This window comes from Scyliorhinus torazame, chromosome 12 (genome assembly GCF_047496885.1).
Source record: "Scyliorhinus torazame isolate Kashiwa2021f chromosome 12, sScyTor2.1, whole genome shotgun sequence".
NCBI lineage: Eukaryota > Metazoa > Chordata > Chondrichthyes > Carcharhiniformes > Scyliorhinidae > Scyliorhinus > Scyliorhinus torazame.
This window is the reverse complement of record NC_092718.1, coordinates 92,607,069-92,630,342: the sequence shown is the minus strand read 5'-3', so window position 1 is coordinate 92,630,342 and position 23,274 is coordinate 92,607,069. Positions and strand designations below refer to the sequence as shown.

Below are 23,274 nucleotides of genomic sequence, written 5' to 3'. Positions count from 1 at the left end.
ACTAATTAGTTGCATGTAATGAATTGTGACGTGAATAAAGGTGATTGGCTGAATGTAAATGAGATTACAAACTGATCTCCCTTTCGAATCTGTACATTAACCCATGTGAACCTTAGCTCAAGTGAGAAAGAGTACTGAGCAAAGGCTGCAGAGCCTCAGGCCTTTCTCCCAGAATTCTGATATAATAAACTGCTTCTTTACTCATCCAAAAGGCCTTCGTGTGAATATTTTTGCCTCTAACAGTGTGCATGTACACCGGTCCCTTAAGGTGGCAGGTGGATAAAGTGGCCGAGGCACAGAGTTTACGAGCAGAAGGTTATGCTGGAACTGTATAAAACGTTGGTTAGGCCACAGCTAGAGTATTGTGTGCAGTTCTGGAATCCACATTATAGGAGGGATGTGATAGAACAGGAAAGAGTGCAGAGGAGATTTACCAGGATGTTGCCTGGCCTGGAGACTTTTATTTATGCAGAGAGATTGGATAGACTGGTGTTGTTTTCCTTCAAGCAGAGGAGACTGAGGAGGCATGATTGAGATGTATAAAATTATGGGTAGATAGACAGGAAGAAACTTTCCCCCTTGGTTCTGGGATTAATGATTAGGGGGATAGATTTAAGGTAAGGGGCAGGAAGTTTTCGCCCAGAGGGTGGTGAGAGTCTGGAACTAACTACCTAAAAGGGTGGTGGAAGCAGAGACCCTCATAACATTTAATATGTCTTTAGATGTGCACTTCGGGCCTCCCCGAACAGGCGCCAGAATGTGGCGACTAGGGGCTTTTCACAGTAACTTCATTGAAGCCTACTTGTAACAATAAGCGATTTTCATTTCATTTTTCACTATTTTTAGGTTATGAGCCAACTGCTAGAAAATGAGATTCGAATACTTAGGTGACCTTTTCTGTGCTATAGACCTCCAGGACCCTAAATGAAAATGAACTACCCGTGGAATCACAAAGTTTCAAAAACGGAACTGGAATATTGGAAGGGAGAATCATGCAGGTCCCCAAGTAAAAGACAGGTGGCGTGGGATTAATTGCATAGATCTTTCAATGATGAGCTGAATGGGTTCCTTAACTTGTGCTGTGATACTTTAGAATCAAGAAGGAAGATAAACATTCGAGACTGAGGATTGGATGACTAACCCCACCCTAAACCCTACTTTTTAAAACGAGGAATCAGCTGGAATTTCGACCCAACAGACTCGACTCATTGGCAGGACAGACAGGCCAATGAGCAATCACAGATTTGGGATTTCCCACCAATCAGGGATAATCGAGGGCGGGGTTTCATCCTCCCCGCCCATGCTACTCATTGATTGGCGGGCAGACGAGTGGTTGACATGAATCTTATCCAATCAGACAGTTAGCAGAGAGTGAGTTTTGTTCAGTCCAGCAGCAGTAAAGAGGTAGAGACTGGGGGCAGAATATTAAGGTAGGAGATCCGAATTCATGCTGATAGGGAACTCTGGTACGCCCCATTATTTGAGGAGGTATCGGAAAGCTACGATCATGTTGCATTATTCGGATCTCGGACAGTCCACCCGCCGAGAAAACGGAGTCGATGGGCCGATGTACCTCTTTCTGTAATCCCACGGATACCACGCCCTACCCAGGGCATGTCAAGGTTATGACTATCCTGCGCCACAATGTGCCTTTTCCTGGAGTGTGGGTGCCTGTTGGACCTAATGCTTCCACACACAATATCTGCGACACACTTAATGAGGACTCTGGAAACTGCTCTCCAGCTGTTTGCTATATTCAGTTTCAGATATCTGAAACGTAGATGACCTTGACTGAGAAGGAAAAGCACAACCGACTTTACCCAGAATGGCGGGTGTTGATAAAATGAACAGGATAGAATTCCCAATATGCTGTTATTGAGGGATAGAAAAACTCTATCTCTTCCTTCCCCGTTACTTTTTAAAAATGTGTTTTATGGAATGTGGGCATCGCTGGCTAGCATTTATTGCCCTTCAGTAGGTGGTGGTGTGCTGTCACCTTGAACCACTGCAATCCCTGAGGTGTAGGTAGACCCACAGTGCTGTTAGGGAGGGAATTCCAGGATGTTCACCTGTAACTGTGAAGGAATGACAATATATTTCCAAATCAGAATTGTGAGTGACTTGGGGAAGAACCTCCAGGTGCTGGTGTTCTTCGTGATGGTAGTGATGGTGGATTTGGTGCTGCCTAAAGAACCTTGGTGAGTTCCGGCAGTAGATGCAATATATGGCTGCCACTGTCCATCTGTGGATAGATGTTTATGATCGGTGCAGGTTGGAGGGCCGAAGGGCCGAAGGGCCTGTTCCTGTGCTGTGCTGTTCTTTGGAAGGGGTAGAATCAAGCGGGCTGCCTTGTCCTTGATGATGATGATAATTGCTTACTGTCACAAGTAGGCTTCAGTGAAGTTACTGTGAAAAGCCCCTAGGATGCCGGGTTTTGTTGAAGCTTTACTCGTCCAGGCAAGTGGAGACTATTCCATTACACTCCTGACTTGTGTCTTGTAGATGGTGGTCAGAATTTGGGAGATTAGGAGGTGAGTTACTCGTTGTAGGATTTCTAATCTTTGATCTGACCTTGCAGCCACAGTATTTATATGGCTGGTCTAGTTCAATTTCTGGTCAATGTAATCCCCAGGATGTTGATAGTGGGGGATTCAGCGATAGTAATCCCATTGAATGTCAAGGAACGATAGTTACTTACTTACTTGTTGGAAATGGTCATTTCCTGGCACTTCTGTGGCATGAATATTACTTTCCACTTGCCAGCCCAAGCCTGGATATTCTCTGGATCTTGCTGCATTTGGACATGAACTGCTTCAGTATCTGAGGAGTCATGAATGGTGCTGAACATTGTGTAATCATCAGCGAACATCCCCACATTTGACCTTATGATGGAAGGAAGGTAATTGAAGCAGGTGAAGATGGTTGGGCCTAGGACATTACAAAGAACAAAGAAAAGTACAGCACAAGAACAGGCCCTTTGGCCCCCCAAGCCTGTGCCGATCATGATGATTTAACTAAAAAAAAAACTTCTGTCCTTACTCGGTCCGCTATCCCTCTATTTCCTCTCTGTGCATGTACCCATCCAGATGCCTCTTAAATGTTGCTACTGTGCCTGCTTTCACCACATCCTGTGGTAGTGCCACCCACCATTCTCTGCGTGAAAACTTACCCTGCACATCTCCCTTAAACTTCACCCCCCTCCTTGAACCTATGCCCCCTTGTAATTGACATTTCCACCCTTGGGAAAAGCCTCTGAATATCCAACCTGTCTGTGCCTCTCATAATTTTGTAGACGCCTATCGGGTCTCTCAGCTTCCGTCTTTCCAGTGAAAATAATCAAGTTTATTCAACCTCTCCTCAAAGCCAACACCCTCGAGACCAGGCTGTATCCTGGTGAACCTTCTTTGAACTCTCTCCAAAGCATCCAAGTCCTTCTGATAATGACCAGAACTGCATGCAAAACTCCAAATGCGCCCTAACCAAGGGTTTATATAACTGCAACATGATTTCCCAATTCCTGTACTCAATGCCCCAGCTGATGAAGGCAAGCATGCCATATTTTCGATTATTCTGTCTCTCCTCCCACGCTGTTTTCACTGTCCCGGCTGTCTATCCTCTCGTGCTGTTTTCACTCTCCCGGCTGTCTCTCCTCCCGCGCTGTTTTCACTGTCCCGGCTGTCTCTCCTCCCACGCTGTTTTCACTGTCCTGGTTGTCTCTCCTCCCGCGCTGTTTTCACTGTCCCGGCTGTCTCTCCTCTCGCGCTGCTTTCGCACTCCTGGCTGTCTCTCCTCCCGCGCTGTTTTCACTCTCCCAGCTGTCTCTCCTCTCGCGCTGTTTTCAGCGTCCCGGCTGTCTCTCCTCCCGCGCTGTTTTGACTGTCCCGGCTGTCTCTCTTCCCGCGCTGTTTTCACTGTCCCGGCTGTCTCTCCTCTCGCGCTGTTTTCACTCAGAGCCCCTTAACTCATACTTTATCTTCTCCAATTGCAGGAGTGCCGACCGACGCGCCAGTAAAATTGGCTGCCGTGCAATGAGAGAGGCGAAGGCCACGACATCGGCCTTCCACCTTTCCATGAGCTCTGGCTTCTCTGAAACCCACGGGTCCACCTCCTCCTCTACTATCCTGGCTAAGACCGCGAACACTCCTGCCTAGAGTCTTCCCAATTTCTTGTAACCCCAAAACATGTGTGCGAGATTCGCTGGACTCCTGCCTACACCTCTCACACTCATCTGCTACCCCCTGAAAGAACCCACTCATTCTCGCCCAAGTCATATGCACCCTGTGCACCACCTTAAAATGTATCAGGCTCATCCTTGCACAAGTGGAGGTCTGGTTTATTCAAGGCAGTGCCTCGCTCCATACTCCCCCATTGATCTCCCCTCCCAACTCCGCTTCCCATTTTTCCTTGATTTTCACCACCCGCTCGCCTCCCTGCTCCCCAACCACCTGTATATATCCCCAATTCTTCCCTTCCCCTTTCAGCAGGGTGTATCCCAGCAACCTAGGGAACCCCCTCCAGACCTTTCGCGCAAAGTCCCTAACCTGCAGATACCTGAACTCACTCTCCCTCGGCAGCTCTACCTTCGCCCTTAGCTCCTCCTGACTGGCGAACATTTCCTCCAAATACAGATCCTGCACCTTGACCAGCCCCACTTCCCTCCACCTCCTGTATACATTATCCATCTCCCCTAGCTCAAACCCACGATTCTTGCACAGCGACGTTAACACCAACATCCCTTCCACCCTAAAATGACTCCTCAACTGATTCCATATCTTCACCTTGGACTGCACTACCAGGCTCCCTGAATACCTACTTGGAGCCATTGGCAACGCTGTCATCACCACTGCCCTCAAACTAGACCCCTGACAAGATTCCTCCTCCATCCTAACCCACTCTACCCTTCTCCTTCCCACCACCGCCGTATCCTGTCCACATTCGGTGTTAAGTAATGGAATGGGTTAAGAAACATTCCAATTCGATGTTTCATTGATCCAATAATTGGCACTGATATATAAAGAGGCTTCAGGTGGCCTTTGTGTTAGGTGATGTGAAGATAGAGTTTTGTGCAGAGTCTGTTAAAGTGAAATAAAGGTGTTTGTGGAAAAGGAGCAGAACCTTTGACTCTTTATACAACAGCAGCTAAACGTATAACAAATGGTAGCAGAGGATGGTTGCTGTGCAAATGTGAAGGGTTAAAAGATACAACTCTTCCAGACCCAACCAAGGAGTGAGTGAGAAGAAAAAAAAGAATATATGGCTGAACCTAGGATAAAGATGGCCGGATATGACTACTCTCCCTTATTTTCTGAAAGGGGATCGTAATACCAATGGAGAAGTGCAGTAGTTATGTGGACTAAGGTAACTGCCTTGGGAAAGAGAAAACAAGGTATGGCATTGGCTCTTTCTCTACCTTATGAAAGTAAAATCTGAAGCAAAGTGTTTTCTGAGCTGGAATTGGAACAATTAGACTCAGAAGAAAGTCTGGAGACTCTATTACGTTTTATGGATAAGATTTATAAAAATGATGACTTGTTAAGTGTGTATGAAGCATAGTAGGATTTTGATAGGTTCAGGAAAATAGATGATTTCTCCATGGAAGACTATATAATGGAATTTGGCAGACTATATAAAAGGCTGCAGAAACACAACCTGGAATTTCCACAGTCTGCGTTGGCCTTTAAATTACTTGACTGCTAGAGTGAGCAACATGGATAGGCTCCTGGTTTTGACAGGAGTTCAGTTTGCGGATAAGGATACCTTATTTGATCAGATGACAGAAGCTTTAAAAAGGTTTCTGGGGAAACATTCAATTCCGATGGCTTTGATGGCCCAAATAGGTCAGTCTGCAATAAAGCAGAATATGAAAGATACACTGCTCACAGGATGGCGAAATCGCACAGCTACAAACCGGTTCCAAGACTATAGAAGGAGATCGGGACCCGGAAATTATGAAGACAGAAACCCAGTTAGAACCTACAATAGGAAGATGTACCCCAGAAATGCCCAGATGTTTTCGATGTGACTCTCAATACCATTATGCTTTCAACTGTCCAACACGTTATAATAGTGTTCGAAGCGACACATGACACGGAAGAGTCAGAAGAGGAAAAAGATAAGTGACCAGGAAGAAGGCATTGTCATATTAACAAGCAGTTTTACGCCAGTAATGAGGGTGTTGGTTGCAGAATCCTTCAATTGTGCTGTATTGGACAGTGGCTGCACATATACTGTGCGTGGAATTGACTGGTTCAAATGTTACCTGGACCCCTTGAATGCTGAAAATCGTAACAAGATTAAGGAATTTGAAAGTTCCACAAGTTTCAGGTTTGGGCATGATAATACTCTGAAGTCGCTGAAAGGAGTGGCGATCCCTTGCAATATTGCCGGAGTGAATCATTTCATGAGCACGGATGTTGTATCAAGTGAGATACCTTTGCTTCTGAGCAGACCGTCGATGAAGAAAGCACTCGTGAAACTGGATATGGAACAGGATAAGGCAACAGTTTTTGGAAAGACAGTGGACTTACAATTTACACAGTCGGGACACTATTGTATCCCATTACTGACAATTAATATTTCAAGTACGGTTGTTAAGGATGTGTTAATGGCAGTTGAAAATGTGACTTTAGCTGATAAAAAGCTTGTATTAAAACTGCATAGGCAATTTGCGCATCCGTCTTCTCGGAGGCTGAAAAATTTATTAAATGATGCAGGGGTAAGGGATGAAGACTATACTAAACCGATAGAACAGGTTAGTGATCGCTGTGAAGTTTGTAGGAAGTACAGAAGGGCACCAGCACGACCGATCGTAACCCTACCTTTGGCCAGAGATTTTAACGACATTGTGGCCATGGATCTTAAGATCTGGGATAAAGCCAATAAAATATTTATTTTGCATTTTGTAGATTTAGCAACCTGATTTAGTCTATCAACAAGTGAACGAAGTAAAGAAAAGAGAGTAATTCTGGATCAAATCATGGAAAAATGGATAGGGACAGGAATGGACCCAAAGGCAAAATTCCTTACGGACAATGGGGGAGAATTTGCAATGATGAGTTTCGGGATATGTGTGAAAAAGTGAATATCACAGTTATGAATACGGCTGCGGAAAGCCCTTTTAGTAATGGTGTGTGAGAAAGAAACCATGCGGTAATAGATGACCTGCTCCGGAAAATTTTGGCAGATAGACCAAACTGCAAGCTAAATTCAACTTTTGCATGGGCAAAGAATTCATTGCAAATGGTTGGGGGCTACAGTCCCTATCAATTAGTATTTGGTAGAAATCCTAAAATTCTGTCCATTTTAGATGACCAGCCTCCAGCTTGGGAAAGGACTACAATTAGCTCTGCCTTTGCTGAGCATTTAAATGCATTACATAGCAGTAGACAAGCTTTTTTGGAAGCCGAAGTCTCTGAAAGAATTCGCAGCGCTTTAAGACATAATGTATGGCCATCAAATACCGTTTTGTAGCAAGGAGACATAGTATACTATAAGAGAGACAATTTTAATGAATGGAAAAGCCTGGGGAAGATCATAGGCATAGATGGCAAAACAATTATTTTGCAACATGGCAATCAAACTGTTAGGGTACATTCATCAAGGATAATGGGTACAGTTTACAAATGTTCAAATTTAGACTGAGCAGACAGACATGCCGAGGAACCAGAGTCATCTGGTACGCATGTGTTACAGAACTATAAGGACCAATTAACTGATATAGACAGGGTTTCTGTAGAGGAACACAACACTTCTGATGAATTAGAACAGGCCATTTTTCCGAAAGGACAACTGCCAAAAGTTGGTGCAAAAGTAACATACTTGCCGAAAGGGTCTAGTCAATGGAAGGATGCAACTGTTATTAGTGGAGCAGGGAAAGCCACTGGAAAGTATAAACATTGGTTGAATGTACAACATTCAGGGGAGGGAGTCAAGACAATGGATTGGGAAAACGAAGTTCAAAAATGGAGGGCAGAGAAATGCAGTACCCGTTCAGATAGTACATCAGATAGTGAACAGGTCCGCAGGAAAAGGTTGAGAACTATTGAAAGGACATCCCACAGCAGAGGGGAAAGATCAAGCAGTAGCAGTACAGAACGAGATACCAGGTGGGAGAGGGGACGTAGTTTATCAAGATCTCGGAACATGAGTAAGACTACATACTAATAGGAGTAGAAGCCCACATTCATGTGAGATTTTGGTGTTTTCCAATAAATTAGATGGAAAAGTTATCAAAGATGTCAAACAGCAAGAACTGCATAGTTGGAGTGAATTTGGGGTATACACGGAAGTACCCGATGGGGAACAAAGAGCTCAATTCACAGATGGATTTGCACGGAAAAGGTTCTTCCGGAAGGAACTTGTAAGGCAAAGGCTAGGCTTGTGGCAAGGGGATTTGAAGAAAACGTAGAAGATCAGGATTTAAGGGTAGCTTCACCAACGGCAGGAAAGGTTATTTTAAAGACCTTCTTGGCTCTATTGGCCACAAAGGCATGGGAATGCAAATCTATAGATATAAAAGCTGCCTTTTTGCAGGGGCATCAGCTCCAGAGAGACATTTTTCTCCGTCCTCCTAAAGAGGCAGCTAACACAGAAGGGGTACTCGGGAAGTTGAACAAGCCTTGTCTTACCAAGACCGCACGTTACGTGTCCTGGTAGGCCTTTTACTGGGTCTGAAAACTACTCAAATGGGCGAGACAAGATTGGTGTGCTCTCTTGGCATCATCCACCTCTCTGTCCCTCGCTGCTAACTGTTCTCTCAAATCTTTATTCTCTTTCTCAAACTCGCTCACATCTCCCTCACTATTTCTGTCTCTCTCTCCTCTATCTCTCTACGGAGCGTCCTAACAACCTCCTCTATGCCTCGCAATTATGCCAAGCAGGACACGATTGCCATTGGCTTGCTAGCTTTCCCTAAGTTCTTCTTGTGGATCTCTGACAGGTTCTCCCACCAAGTATGTCCTATACACCCGGGACCTGTTTCATCATTCGCGCAGAATTCACTCCAAAGGGGCCATCCTTTCCCTTTGAGGTACTTTCTGATTTCCTCTTCCAAACGGGACACTGTCCTACTCTACTGGTCGCTGCGACCTCAAATTCCTGGGGGTTCATAAGGCGTTCCATTGCCGTCATTGCCATTTTCTCTATCTGGGTTCTCTACTGAATTTGGAACAGGGGGTGATAAAGTGGTGATGTAAACATGGGTATGGCTTATGCTAATTTGTGGCCTACAAAACTCCCGACAGTTTTACGCAACAAAATCTCTCGGGTTTACCTTATATCCCTGTTAGTACGCATGCATTAACACACTTCCGAATCTCGGAAGTTTGATTAGTATTGTTCTTTCACTTGTGGTTTTCTGTTTCCAATTGGATTCCAATTCAAATTTGGGTTCTCTCGGAGTGGTTAGGCCACTTCTAAGTCGAGTCCCATCAGATGTCGCCAGTAAATGTTGCTAATTGTGTTTCTCTTAATTTGGCTCTGAATATGGCAGCCAATATGGTCGCCATCCTTAATTCTAATTACGTTTGCTCTAGAGACGCCAGGGTTCTTTCGATACCGCCACAAGGTTCAAAACCGAATACTCGATACAAAGACTCGATACACCAGTTAGTAAGTTCAAACTCAATGCTCATTTATTTACACACACAGTCAAATATACTCATGCATAAAACTCTACAAACTAAACTATCACTACTGCTAAAAGCCTATACTTAGCTTCGGGTGCCCACTCAGTCAGAGGAACAATGGCCGTTGTTCGGTTCTGAGGCTGCTGGGGTCGAATTGGTACGGAATAACAGCTAGGAGCGTCTGTCTCGTAGCGTGCGTTGACCTTGGACTTGTTCTGATGTTGCTTTGGCAGGTCTCTCCTTGGTGAGAGCCGGAGCCATGAGAGCGATTCTCTCTTGGGGGATTCTTCTTATACCCAAAAGGGGCTTTGCGCGCTTTTGGGCGGGCTTTGAACTTGGCCCCAATTAATTGGGCCGTTTCCCAATCATTCCTATCAATTTCCTCCAATAGAGGGGTGGGTGCCCTGATTGCTGGGCGTGTCCTAGGTGGCCGTTGGCCTGCTTTGTTCTGGTCTCCTCTGGTGCCGGGGTGTCTATCCTGGTATTGTTTACTTAAAGGTTACCTTTTTGTCCCTGGGGATGGCTCATTAGTATGGTAATAGTTTTGCAGTATCGGTCTTGTCTGGGAGCTACGGCTCCAATCAACAGACAAACCTTGCACCTGCTTGCTTTCTCAGAACTGTCCATTTTCTCTGCAATCTTTGCAAAGTGTCCATTTTGTAATAGGGAAGTGGCCATCCCAGATGGCCAAAGTTAGGTAGACAGACTAGACCGGACGTGAGTTTTGATGTCTTAGAGTTGAATACAAGAATGAATGATCCCAAAGTGGAAGACATAATAAGAGCAAATAAAGCATTAGTCGAACTAAAAATGCAGAAGTGTGTTTTGAGATTGCCGGTTTTAGGTGATCTTGGGCACTTGAAACTCATAGTTTATAGTGAAGTTTATAGTGATGTGTCCTATGCAAATTTATGTGATGGGATTTCAAGCGCAGGAGGTTTTATAATTTTGCTTTTGGGGAACAATGGTAAATGTTGCCCTCTTGTGTGGGAAACGAAGAAAATAAGGAGAGTGGTCAAAAGCACTTTGTCTGCTGAGACGTTAAGGCCTTGTAGAGGCGGTGGATATGGCCTTTTATATATCTCCGATATTGACAGAAATTTTGGGATTAGGGGATTTGGGTAATATACCTATTGAATGTCACATTGACAATAAATCCCTGTGGGAAATTGTGCACTCTACAAAAAGTATTAATGAAAAAAGATTAAAGATAGACATCGCCAGTTTGAAGCAGATGTTGGACAGAGGGGAGATAGCAAAAATTAAATGGGTCGATAGTAGCTATCAATTGTCAGACAGTTTTGCAAAAAGAGGGGCTTGTTCACAGAAACCTTTGGATATTGTTAATGAAGGGCACCTGTTTCTATGACTTTTTTTTCTTCCGAAAAAAAAAGAGAAGGGGGGAAATTGCGTGTGTATTTTTGAGTTTCTTGTAATTTTGTTTTCAACTAATTTTTTTTTCTCCAAGAAAGGAGAGACTGTTAAGTAATGGGTTAAAAGACATTCCAATTAGTTGTCTCATTTATGTCAAGTATCCAATAATTGACACTGATATGTAAAGAGGCTTCAGGTGGCCTTTGTGTTGGTGATGTGAAGATAGAGTTTTGTGCAGAGTCTGTTAAAGTAAAATAAAGGTGTTTGTGGAAAAGGAGCAGAAGCTTTGACTCTTTATACAACAGCAGCTAAACGTCTAACATTCGCCACCCAATAATAATGAAGCAAGTTCAGCAACGTCAACCCACCCTGCTGCCTCTGTACCAGGGTCCTCCCCACCCTCTGAATCTTCCTGCTCCACACAATGTCCAAAATGATCGTGTCCACTTTCCGAAAAAAGGCCTTTGGTATAAAGATCGGAAAGGGCTGGTTTATCACGGAGGGGCTGGTTTAGCACAGGGCTAAGTCGCTGGCTTTGAAAGCAGACCAAGGCAGGCCAGCAGCACGGTTCATTTCCCGTAACCAGCCTCCCCGAACAGGCGCCAGAATGTGGCGACTAGGGGCTTTTTACAGTAATGTCATTTGAAGCCTACTCGTGACAATAAACGATTTTCATTCATTTCAAGAGCCTGAAAGATAAACATGAACCTCGGCAGAATATTCATTTTCACCACTTGGACCCTCCCCACCAACGTTAAGTACAATGTATCCCACCTCTGAAAATCCTCCCTGGCCTTCTCCACCAGTGTTGTTAAGTTCCACTTAGGGAGTCCCGTCCATTCCCTTGCTACCTGAATCCCCAAATACCCAAACCTATCCCTCGCTACTGTAAATTACATCCCGCTTTCCCAGCTCTTTCGCCGGGAATACCTTGCTTTTCCCGACATTCAGTTTGTACCCCGAGAACTCTCCAAACCTCCCCAGCAGGCCCATAATCCTTCCCATACTCTCCAATGGATACGAAACATACATCAAGAGGCCATCGTCACAGAGCGACACCCGGCTGGCTCCATGGCCAGCGCAAACAATAATGGGGACAGCGAGCACCCCTGTGTCAGTCAAAGCTTCATGAGCTCATATCACTCGTCCTCACACTCGCCCTTGGTACCACATACAGCAACCGCACCCATGCCACAAATCTCGGCCCAAACCAAAACCTCGAACAGGTACCGCCGCTCCACCCGATCAAATTCCTTCTCCGCGTCCATGGACACCACAACCTCCGGTACCAGAGCCCCCGACGGATTCATCACCACATTCAATAGCCTTCTTATATTACCCGTGCTGCCTGCCCTTCACGAAGCCTGTTTGATCTTCTGTAACCACCCCCGGGACACAATCCTCCATCCTCCCCGCCAACAACGAAGTCAATGCTTTCACATCCGTGTTCAATAGTGATACGGGCCTATACGATCCACATTCCACCGGGTCCTTCCCCTTTTTGGGGATTAGTGTGATTACTGCCTGCATCATCGTCTCCAGCAACTCCCCCATCACCAGTGCTTCATGAAACGCCCCCAACAAATATGGTGATAGGTCCGTCGCAAATTCCTTATAAAATTACGCCGGGCACCCATCCGGCCCATGTGGCTCCATGACTTCACACCCCTGATACTATCCAGCGCCTCCCTCAGTCCCAGGGGCTCCTCCAACACCTGCCTCTTTGCTTCCTGCACCTGGGGAAATTCCAGCTCGTCCAGAAACTGTCCCATGTCCCCCTCCTCTCCCCCGGGTCCGCCTCATACAGTCCCTGGTAATACTCCCAAAACGCCTCGTTTATCTTCCCTGGCTCCGACACCACATCCCCAGCCCCAATCCGTATCTTCAATATTTCCGACGCGGCCTGCCTTCACAGCTGGTGCGCCAGCATGCGGCTCGCCTTTTCCCCATACTCGTATTGCACCCCTCTTGCCTTACCCAGTTGCCCTACTGCGCTCCCCGTTGTCAGCCTGTCAAACTGCCCCTGCAACGTTTTCCTGCTCGCCAATCCCTCCGCAGTGGGCACTCTTCGAATATACCCTGTCCACCTCCACTATCTCACTCACTAGACGGTCATGTTTTTCCCTATCCGCACAAGCCTTAAACAAAATAATTTCCCCCGGACCGTTGCCTTCAGTGCTTCTGACACCTCCCCACTCTAATTCAACTCCACATAATCCTTAATCGATGCCGCACCTTATCACAAAACCTCCATCCACCAACAACCCCGAGTCAAACCCCCACCCCGGCCTCTGCTCTGATCCCGATCTAAACCGAATCTCCAGCTAGTGGGGTGCATGGTCCGAGATAACTAGCCCCGCATACTCTGCCCCCCTCCACCCTAACCAAAATCACCCGACTCACTACAACGTACTCAATCCTTGAATACATCTTATAAACGTGTGAAAAGGAGGAATACTCCCTCCCGCTGGGTTCTGAAAGCACCATGGGTCCACCATACCCATCCTCTCCATAAACCCTCCCAGATCCCTTGCCATTTGTACTCTACCCATCGACCTGGGCCTCGACCTATCTACCCTCGGCTCTAGGACACAGTTAAAATCTCCTCCCAAGGTCAGCTGGGGCATGGCCAAATCCGGGATGGCTGCCAGCAACTCCCTCATAAAACCCACATCATCCCAATTTTGGGGATACACATTTACCAACACTATCGGTGCCCCTTCCAATACCCCACTCACAATCACATATCTCCCACCTGGATCCCTCACCTCCTTCACACTCACAAATCCCGTTTTTTTACTCCATTAAAATTGCCACTCCCCTCGATTTCGAATCAAACCCCGAGTAGAAAACCTGCCCGCCCCACCCCTTCCTTAGCCTTACCTGGTCCTTCACACGGAGGTGTGTCTCCTGCAGAAAGACAACCCCCGCTTTCAAGCTCCTGAGGTGCGCAAGCACCCGCGACCTTTTAACCGGCCCATTCAGTTCCCGGACATTCCACATTACCGGAAGCTTACACCTCCAATCCCCTCTATTATCTGTCACCTTCCCCACTTAATTCCTGCCCTCTTAATTCCACCCTATACCTAGCCCATTCCAGATGGCCCCCTTCTCCACCCCTGACCATCTTTCCCCCCCCCCCCCCCCCCCTCCCCTCCCCCCTTTCGGTCTTCTCCCCCACTACCTCATTTCCATTCACCAGCATCACCTGCTAGTGCGGCAGCCCCTGCCCAAAGGCACCTCCCAATGACCCCCCCCCACAACCCCACAGCTCAAGGAGGAAGGCTTCCTGGTGACCCTTGCCCACCCAAACAAAGACTTCTCCTGAACTCCAGGCAGCCTTCTCAAAAAGCAAACAAACAAATGATAAACACAAACAGACCCATAAAACAGGAGAGGGGGGCGTGGGAACATCCATCCCCACATAAACTTTCCTTTCCTACAACCGCTTACAATCCCAACAGTAAACAGCAACCCCCCCAAAAAAAGACTAAAATCCCCCAATCCCTACCCCTACTTCAAACATGCTCCCAACCATTACGAAGTGCCAGCACCTGGTCCCCAAGCAATGTCTGCTCAATTCTCCCCCGGTTTATGCGCCTTATGAAGTCTTCGGCCGCTTCTGGAGTCTCAAAATAATACTCCCGGCCTCCGATAATTTTGCCGGGTAGAGCACTCCAAACCTGATCTGCCGCCGGTACAGCACTGCCTTGGCCTTGTTGAAGCCTGCCTGCCATTTTGCCAACTCGGCTCCGATGTCCTGATAAATTCGGACCTTATTCCCCTCACAGTTGCAGATACGCTTCTACCTGGCCCATCGCAAAATCTTCTCTTTCTCCACAAATTTGTGGAGTCTCACGATCACCGCCTGCGGCGGCACCCCAGCTCTAGGCTTCTGCCTCGGGGACCTATGCGCTTGGTCCACTTCCGGCACCTTATCTAGCACCCTTTCCGGCACCAGCCCCGCCAGCATCTTCGAGACATACTCGTGGCACTCACACCTTCCACTCCTTCAGGCAGGTCCGGGTTGGATTCGGCTCCGATGCAGGAAATTCCTTTTGGACTCGGTGCTTGTTTTTAAATCCAGTATTGGATATCAATGGTTCTGGTGTAGGCATTGGACTGGGATGAGTTCCCCAGCTCTTGCTGTGTCTCCTCTGGAGTTGCCAATGTGGCAGTTGCAGTTTCTTTGGAAAGAACCGAGTGATTCCCACCCTGGCTTCAGCAGCTCTGAAATGGTAAAGTGTGAGTGAGAATCAGGAAAAGGATAGGGGGCAGCACGGTAGCATAGTGGATAGCACAATTGCTTCACAGCTCCAGGGTCCCAGGTTTGATTCCCGGCTTGGGTCACTGTCTGTGTGGAGTCTGCACGTCCTCCCCGTGTGTGCGTGGGTTTCCTCTGGGTGCTCCGGTTTCCTCCCACAGTCCAAAGATGTGCAGGTTAGGTGGATTGGCCGTGTTAAATTGTCCTTAGTGTCCAAAATTGCCCTTAGTGTTGGGTGGGGTTACTGGGTTATGGGGATAGGGTGGAGGTGTGGGCTTGGGTAGGGTGCTCTTTCCAAGAGCCGGTGCAGACTCGATGGGCCGAATGGCCTCCTTCTGCACTGTAAATTCTATGAAATAAAGACTGTCCTGATCCACAATGTGCCTCTTCTCAGGGTGTGGGTTACAGTTGCAGTAAATATTTCTACACACTATAGTGGAGGCACATATAAATGTTGCAGACAATACAGAAACGGTACACCCACTCCCGCAGGGAAAGTGGGCTCTGGAAATCCCCACCTGCTCTCAAGCGGATTGATATCCAATGTCAGACACCTGAAATACAGATGACGGTGACTTTGGAGGGAAATCAGGAAACGACAATACAAGTGTTTACCCAGAATAGAGAGTGCTAATAAAATGGACAGGATAAAGTTTCCAATATACTGCTGGAGGGATAGGATGTGCTGCACCCCTTCCAAAGCCCAGCCAACATGTTTCTGTGTGTTTCTTTCAATAGCGGGAGAGTTTCTGATGGATAGTCTGGAGACAGACAATTGTTCTGAGTTACCATGTCAACCACAATCGGCGAATGAAGCGGACATGAGCTCCAAGAGGGATGCAAACTCTCTCGATCATTGTAAGTGAGAGAAAGGAAAGCTATCATCTGGGCCCTGAGAGTATGGACTCTCGAATGGGGCTGGGACCTCAATGCAGATGACCCTTGTGGGTTAGGATGTTGTTTCTTGTGGTCTGAGAGAAACATGGGCTTGCTGTGTGCTTTTGACCTGGGGAAACCCCTAAGTGCAGGGGCCCAGTGGGCTAAGAAACTCCAACTTTCTTAAATTCCATGAGTGTCCTGTCTCGATGTAAAGTTTTATCGAGTCTCCTGTCCTGGCCCGACAAGCCTCCATCCCTGTCCCCCAGTCCTGGTGTGACCCAGTGATTGGTCACCCCATATCGAGCAGTCAACAACAGTTGTTGTAGTTTCTTTGGGAGGGGCAAGTAATCCGTACTGGTTTGTGTTCTGAAGCGGTAAAGTGTGACTGAGAATCAAGATAATGACTACCCTCGCCCACACTGTACCTCTTGTCAGGGTGGTGGGTTACAGTTGGGGTTATTGTTTCCAAACACGACAGTGGAGATCAGTTTAATGTAACAGCTGGAGTTAATGTTGGGGACGACACAGAACTATACATCCAGTCTGGAAGAAAAGAAGGGCTCTGGAAACTCCTGCGAGCTTTCAAGCTGATAATCACTGAATACCACCGTCAAATATCTGAAACATAGGGAACAGTAACTTAGGAGGGAAGTCAAGAAAAGTATAAGAGAGCAAGTCTTTCCTCATAATAGAAAGTGGTCAAATTCACAGCATAGAATTCCTAATATATTGTCATTGGAGATATAGACCACCTGCCTTGTTCCTTACAACTGCCAAGTATTTCCACATTACCCAAACAAAGGTATTTAATTGACATGTGTTTCTTCCACTAGCAGATGAGTTTCTGACAGATCCCTTGATACGACATGGTAGTTGTGATTCGAGCTGGTGGAAAGTGTTGACCGATTCAGATGACAGCTCAGAAGGCAACGTAGAAAATGTGAATGAATGTAAGTAAGAGCAAGAGCAGCTGTAATGTGACTCTGGGGTGGGGCTAAGACAGCTGGCTCTCACCTGCAGGAACCTCCTGTAGATTCTGACCCTTTTTGATATAGCGTTGAATATCTACGGCTTGGCTGTCAGCTTTGAATCTGGGAACAACTCCTTGATGCAAGGGCTCAGTGTGCTGAAGGATTTCTCTGTCAGGTTTCATTGACTTCCCTCACTGTTCTGACACAGTGGCGGGCCTCACTGTGCTGCGGGACCAAATGATAATCCACCACAACTCCTGCTGTGTCACATCTCAACTACCAACAGTAGTTGTTGCAGTTTCATTGGAAAGACATGAGCAGTTACCATCATGGCTTCAGGTGTTCCAACACCAGAGAGAATGAGAAACAGGATCAGCAAGAAATGTCAATATTGTAAGGGTCCTGCCTGATGATTCCCTTATTTCCTCTTTTTTTATTTTTTTGCTATTATAATTGTGATCCATGGATGCTTAATGGACATGTATCTTTAACTCAAGCCGCATAAAGAATGAGGAATTCAAAAAGTTGCGACATAGTATATGGGTGCTAGCTTTTGAGCAGCAGAACTCAGACTCTGTGGCACCCTAGAGACAGGGTGAGATACTATTCAATTGGTTGGCTGGTGGCCAATAAATTGGCCAAAAGACTGTATTCTGCCCGAATGCAGGTGGTGATTAGATCCTGCCTAAGTAGAATGATTTCCAGAGACCTACGGAAAGCAGAGTTGGAGACCTGGATGCTGAGGGACAGGGACCTGCTTTTTCTCTTCATGTTTTCTCCAGAAAAGCTAGTGAAAATCATCAAAGACTGGAAAAGAGAGACCTCCACTTGAGAGCCTGGTTTGAAGGAAGGTGTGCGTAAACACAACCATCTGAAACAAAGACTCTTTATCTTTTATTTATTATTTCGTCCCTCTCTTCCCTTCTGTGTTTGTTTGTCTGTGTCTGTGTGTATTGTTGCTATATTTATTTGGTTCTAAGTATGGCGGTCAATATGGTCGCCTTCCTTAATCCTAATTAAGTTTGCTTTAGAGTCGGCAGGTATCTTTTGATACCGCCACAAGGTTCAAACCCGAATACTGATCAAAGAGCCGATACACCAGGTAGTAGTTCAAAGTCAATACTATTTATTTACACACACAGTAATATCTACTCATGCACAAAAAACTACATACTAAATTATCTCTAATGCTAAAGCCTATACTTGGCTTCGGGTGCCCACTCAGTCAGAGGAACAATGGTCGTTATTCGGATCTGAGGCTGCTGGGGTCGAAGTGGTAAAGGAGAACAGCTAAGGTCATCCGTCTGGTAGCGAGCGTTGACCTTGGATTTACTTGCTTCTGGTACAGCTGGTGGACGGGTCTCTCCGCTTTGAGAGCCAAGTCCAAGAGAGCGATTCTCTCTCGGGGCCTTCTTCTTTTACCTGAAAGGGGCTTTGCGCGCTTTTGGGCGGGCCTTGAACTTGGCCCCAATCAATTGGGCCGTATCTTGATCACTCGTATTGATCTTGACCAATAGAGGGGCAGGTGCCCTGATGGCTGGGCGTGTCCTAGGTGGCCGTTGGCCTGGCTTTGTTTGCGCTTTCGGTTTGGGGAACTGGCGCCGCGAGGTCTGGAGCTAGATCGGTTACTTGAGTGTCTTTCCTTTGTTCCCGGAGATGGGCCATCAATATACTAATAGACCTACAGTTTCAGTCTCGTCTGGGAGCTGTGGTCCCAATACACGTACAGGCTCTGTGCCTGCCTGCTTTCTTAACATTGTCCATAGTTCCCTGCAGTCTTTACAAACATCCATTTTGTATTCTGGAAGTGGCCATCCCAGATGGCTACACTTCCTCCTTGTGATCCTCAACGCGAAGCGTGAAGGATCAAATTACTGCATCTTCTTCGTTCTCCTCCGAAGTCGGGTGCCCATAAGCAATGACAGGCTCTACACTACTCTGTCCTATGAATTGAAACTTTTATCTAAATTATTTTATGTACATACATCATGATAAAATTCTACGGGGCGCTATGACATTCAGGCATGCATTACAAAATAAAAAACTGGAACCTCTAACTGTCCTTAACCAAACTATCCTTAATCAATCAGAAGAATTTACAACATTCTAAACTGTACAATAGCAGCAACGCAGGTCTCTCTGGATTGGCAGTCAAGCACAGAGCTTTACATTTCTTTATTAGAACAAAACAAACACACACAAAGGGTTGCCATAAACAAACAGAAGAGTTTTGAACTAAAAGTGCCAAAATGGGGTGCGTATGGGCTGCGGCGGGTAAGAATGGGTGGAATTCCTGGGTAGGATGGTGACCAGTGCCGTATGTGCTCTACCAGAGCGTAGCTGACCAGAGGGGGGTCCTCAGGCAGGGCGGGGACCAGTGCCGTTTCTCCACTGCCTGAGCGACCGGCAAGAACGGTAAGAATCTGTGGTCGTCGTGGGGGTTGCATTTGTTGCTAACTTCTACCTTCAAAGCAGAAGAGTAATTATGAACGGTTGTCTGTGGACAAACTTGTTACATTAACTGCCAGCGGGCATTAAAAGAGTGATGGCGTGGGGCCATGGTAAACTTTAAATTAACAAACAACATTTAACATTCACAATAACAAACAAACATACATAACAAACATGGTGTAGGTTCCATCAGAAAGGACACCATAAATCTCCATCGGTTCCTTTTTTACCATCATCTAGACACCTCATTGTTCTAAAGTGAACAGAGTCGCAAAGGGATTCATTTGGTGGGAGTCAGACTCTAGGTCATCACCTTCTCCCGGCTGCCATACTCTTGACTGGAGTAGGTTTGCTAAAGCTGCTTGGGGCGAATTGGGGTCCATCTCATCATTCCGGATGAGCCTGAATGAATTGTCTTGGTGCCAGAATCTTGTGTCGAGGTTGGAGCTGCAAGGGTTTAATCCATAATCGTCGGGCGGTGGGTCTGGATCAGGGGCTTTAATATACGTTATCTCGAAGGGGTCGCTGGAATCATGTTCGGAGGTGCTGGGAGTGGGGCCTGGTGCAGGGGTGAAATTGTAGCGTGGTGTGCTGGGGCTGTCACTATCGCTATCGCTGTTGCTGCTGGTTGAAGGAAGGGAGGTGGGGTTGTGCCTCTGGGGGTGGAGTCGAAGTCGTGTCTGAAGACGGGCTGGACAGGTTGGGGGAGGGTAGGAATACGTCGTTCATGGGCGGGGTGTGCTCATCTGCTGCTGCAAGCGAGATGTGGTGTGAATGGTTGTTCTCCGAGCCATAAGCCTTAAGCTGGTTTATGTGAAACCACACAGACTTGCCATTGGGATAGGTGATTTTGTACAGAGGGGCTGACTTTATCTGAGATGGAGTACCGTCCGGCGAATTTGGGGGAAAGGAATGAACTGGGGCTGTATAGGGATAGCATAACTTGCTGCCCTACTACAAACTGTGGCGTGTACTGTCTTATCGAAGCAAACTTTGCTTTGCTTCTTGCGTGGCCCTAGTCTAACGGCTGCTGCAAGCTGGGCTGCCTTCACATTCTCTAAAATCTGTTGCACTGCTTTCTCATGCGTGAGGGCGGTGACTGCGGGGCTGGCCAAATCCAGTCCTAATGAATATTCTGTGCCTTTCATGGGACGTCCAGTCATGAGGGTGTATCCTGTGGACGTGGATACTGTGTTTCGAATGAACATTAATGCAAATGGGAGAACTGTGTCCCAGGTGTTGTATTATTGCACCATTTTCCTGAGGGTCGCTTTTAAAGTTCTGTTCATTCTTTCTACTATGCCGCTTGATTAGGGGTGGTGTGCAATATGGAACTTTTGTTTTATGCCGAAAATTGTGAGGATGTTTCTCATTACTCGTCCTGTAAAATGGGAGCCTTGATCGGACTCTATACTGCGTGGGAATCCCATCTTGTAAAGATGTGCTGAGTGAGGATTTTAGCTGTCGTTTTGGCAGTGTTTGTTCTGGATGGAAAGGCTTCCCCCCCATTTTGTGAAGGTGTCGATGACCACCAACACATACTTAAAACCATTTCTGCAGGGGTTTGGGATCCTATGTAGTCGATTTGCAAGTTCGTCCAGGGGCCATTAACGGGGCGGGTGTGACTAAGCTGAGCTTTTCTTACATATCTGTCTGGATTGTTCTGGGCACAGATTAAGCAATTTGCGATGTAATGTATAACATTGGCTTTTAAATCAGGCACCAGCAGAGAGGTCTGAGGTGGGCTAGGGTGGCTTCTATGCCTTGATGTCCATGATTATCATGGAATTGACAAATAATTTGATTCCTGTCCTGGCTGGGGACTACATAAATGCCGTCTTTTAAAATCACACCGTCATGTGTGGTTAACGCATTTTTAAACTTATCATAAGGGGCTGGGAAGTTGCCTTTTAAAACTTCCCTGAGCTTCTCATCTTCCTTTTGAGCCTTTGCCAAATCATGAATGTTGGTATGCGAGACCTGAACCGCGTGTACTGGGGTGCTTCGGGGGGGTTCCAAAAGTGACCGTGTCTGGAACTTGCTTTTGCTAGGGCATCTGCCTTAACGTTACCGGGGGGGGGGGGAAGAACGATGATGGCTGCGAACTTTGGTGATTCCATATTTCCTATCTTTGGCTGTTCTCAGAATATGCTGGAGCAATGGGGCTGAGGGTAAGGGTTTTCCGTCTGCGGAAACGAATCCTCTAGTTTCCCACAGGGCTAAAATTCGGTTAAACTGTTGCAGACATATAGACTGTCAGAATATATGTCGGCTGGGGTCGGAAACAAGTCTGGATGATCAACAATATAAGCTACGGCCGCCAGTTCTGCTGCCTGCAAGCCTAAATGTCTTGGCAATTTTAACGAAATCTCTTCTAGCGTGCGTCCCTGCATGTCCTCTACATAAATACCGCAACCGGTAATTCTTTTCCCGTTTAAAACTGTGGAGCAGCCATCCACATAGATTCTAAGGGGTGCGCATGCGTCTGTGGGCTGGGGTCTCTGGGGTGTAGTACCTGGTTTCGGGGGAGCTGACTTTGGTGCAAAGGGTCCTGTATTATGCTTAGTGGATATTATTTCACACATGTGGGGTGCCTGCATATTGTAAATTGTCAGCGAGGAAAGTGTGTGTTTTTGTCCTCTTAACTGTTATGTCCCGTCCCTGTAAAAGAAGCGTCCAACGGGCTGCGTGGATCTGGCTGACTGTGCCATCCTTAAGTCTACCATCAAGTAGGAGTTGTGTTGGGGTGTGTTCAGTTAGAATGGTGATGGGGTTGAATCCTATAATGTAGGCGAAGTATTGTACTGCCCAAAAAACTGCGAGCAGGTGCTTTTCGCAGGCAGAAAATCCTTGCTCGACTGGATCTAATATGCGCGAGGCGTATGCCACGGGGCCTAATCGATCATGTCGTTCTTGGAGGAGCACAGCCGAAAGGGTTTGGTCGGTAGTTCCATCCTCAATTGCGTACGAGGAAAGTGAATCTGGGACCTGTAGTGTGGGGGCTGTGCTGATGGCTCTTTTTAAAGCATCCACGGCATCCGTGTGCTGTGGAAGCCATTCCCATGGGGCTTGCTTCTGGAGAAGTTTGGATAGGGGGGCTGCCTTTGTGGCAAAACCGTCGATATGGTTTCGGCAGTAGCCAACCAGTCCTAGAAATGATCGGAGTGCTGTGACATTATGGGGCAGGGGTAATTTGACAATCGAGTCGATTCTTTTCTGCTTGATCTCGTGTTTGCCATGTGTGATTACTATTCCTAAGTAAATCACTTTTTCCTGTAAAATCTGGGCCTTCTTTGGGTTCACTTTACAGCTAATTTGTTGTAGGAGTCCTAATAACTCAGCGAGAAGCGAAATGTGATCTGCCTTTGTGTCCATCTGTAGTCGCAGATCATCTGAAAATGAAAATCGTTTATTGTCGCGAGTAGGCTTCAATGAAGTTACTGTGAAAAGCCCCTAGTCGCCACATTCCGGTGCTTGTTCGGGGAGGTTGCTACGGGAATTGAACCATGCTGTTGGCCTGCCTTGGTCTGCTTTAAAAGCCAGTGATTTAGCCCAGTGTGCTAAACCAGCCCCTATCTACATATTGGACCAAACAATCGGGTCTGGAAAATTTTGCTCATCCATTTGCCAGCTGTCGGTGGAAAATGGAGCGCAAGTTGTGGAAGCCTTGTGGAAGGCATGTCCACGTATATTGCTGTCCCTGGAATGT

At 46.7% G+C, this 23,274-nt stretch overlaps 1 protein-coding gene across 1 annotated transcript in view; it reads left to right on the top strand.

Moving 5' to 3' along the window:
- Positions 1-1,412: 1,412 nt before the first annotated feature.
- Positions 1,413-23,274, top strand: part of LOC140386557 (interferon-induced protein 44-like) — a 56,147-nt gene continuing 34,285 nt past the window's right edge. The window contains exons 1-3 of the mRNA XM_072468980.1: positions 1,413-1,430; positions 9,534-9,609; positions 16,977-17,093. The gene's annotated coding sequence lies outside the window, so the exon portion shown is untranslated. The remainder of the gene's footprint in view (positions 1,431-9,533; positions 9,610-16,976; positions 17,094-23,274) is intronic.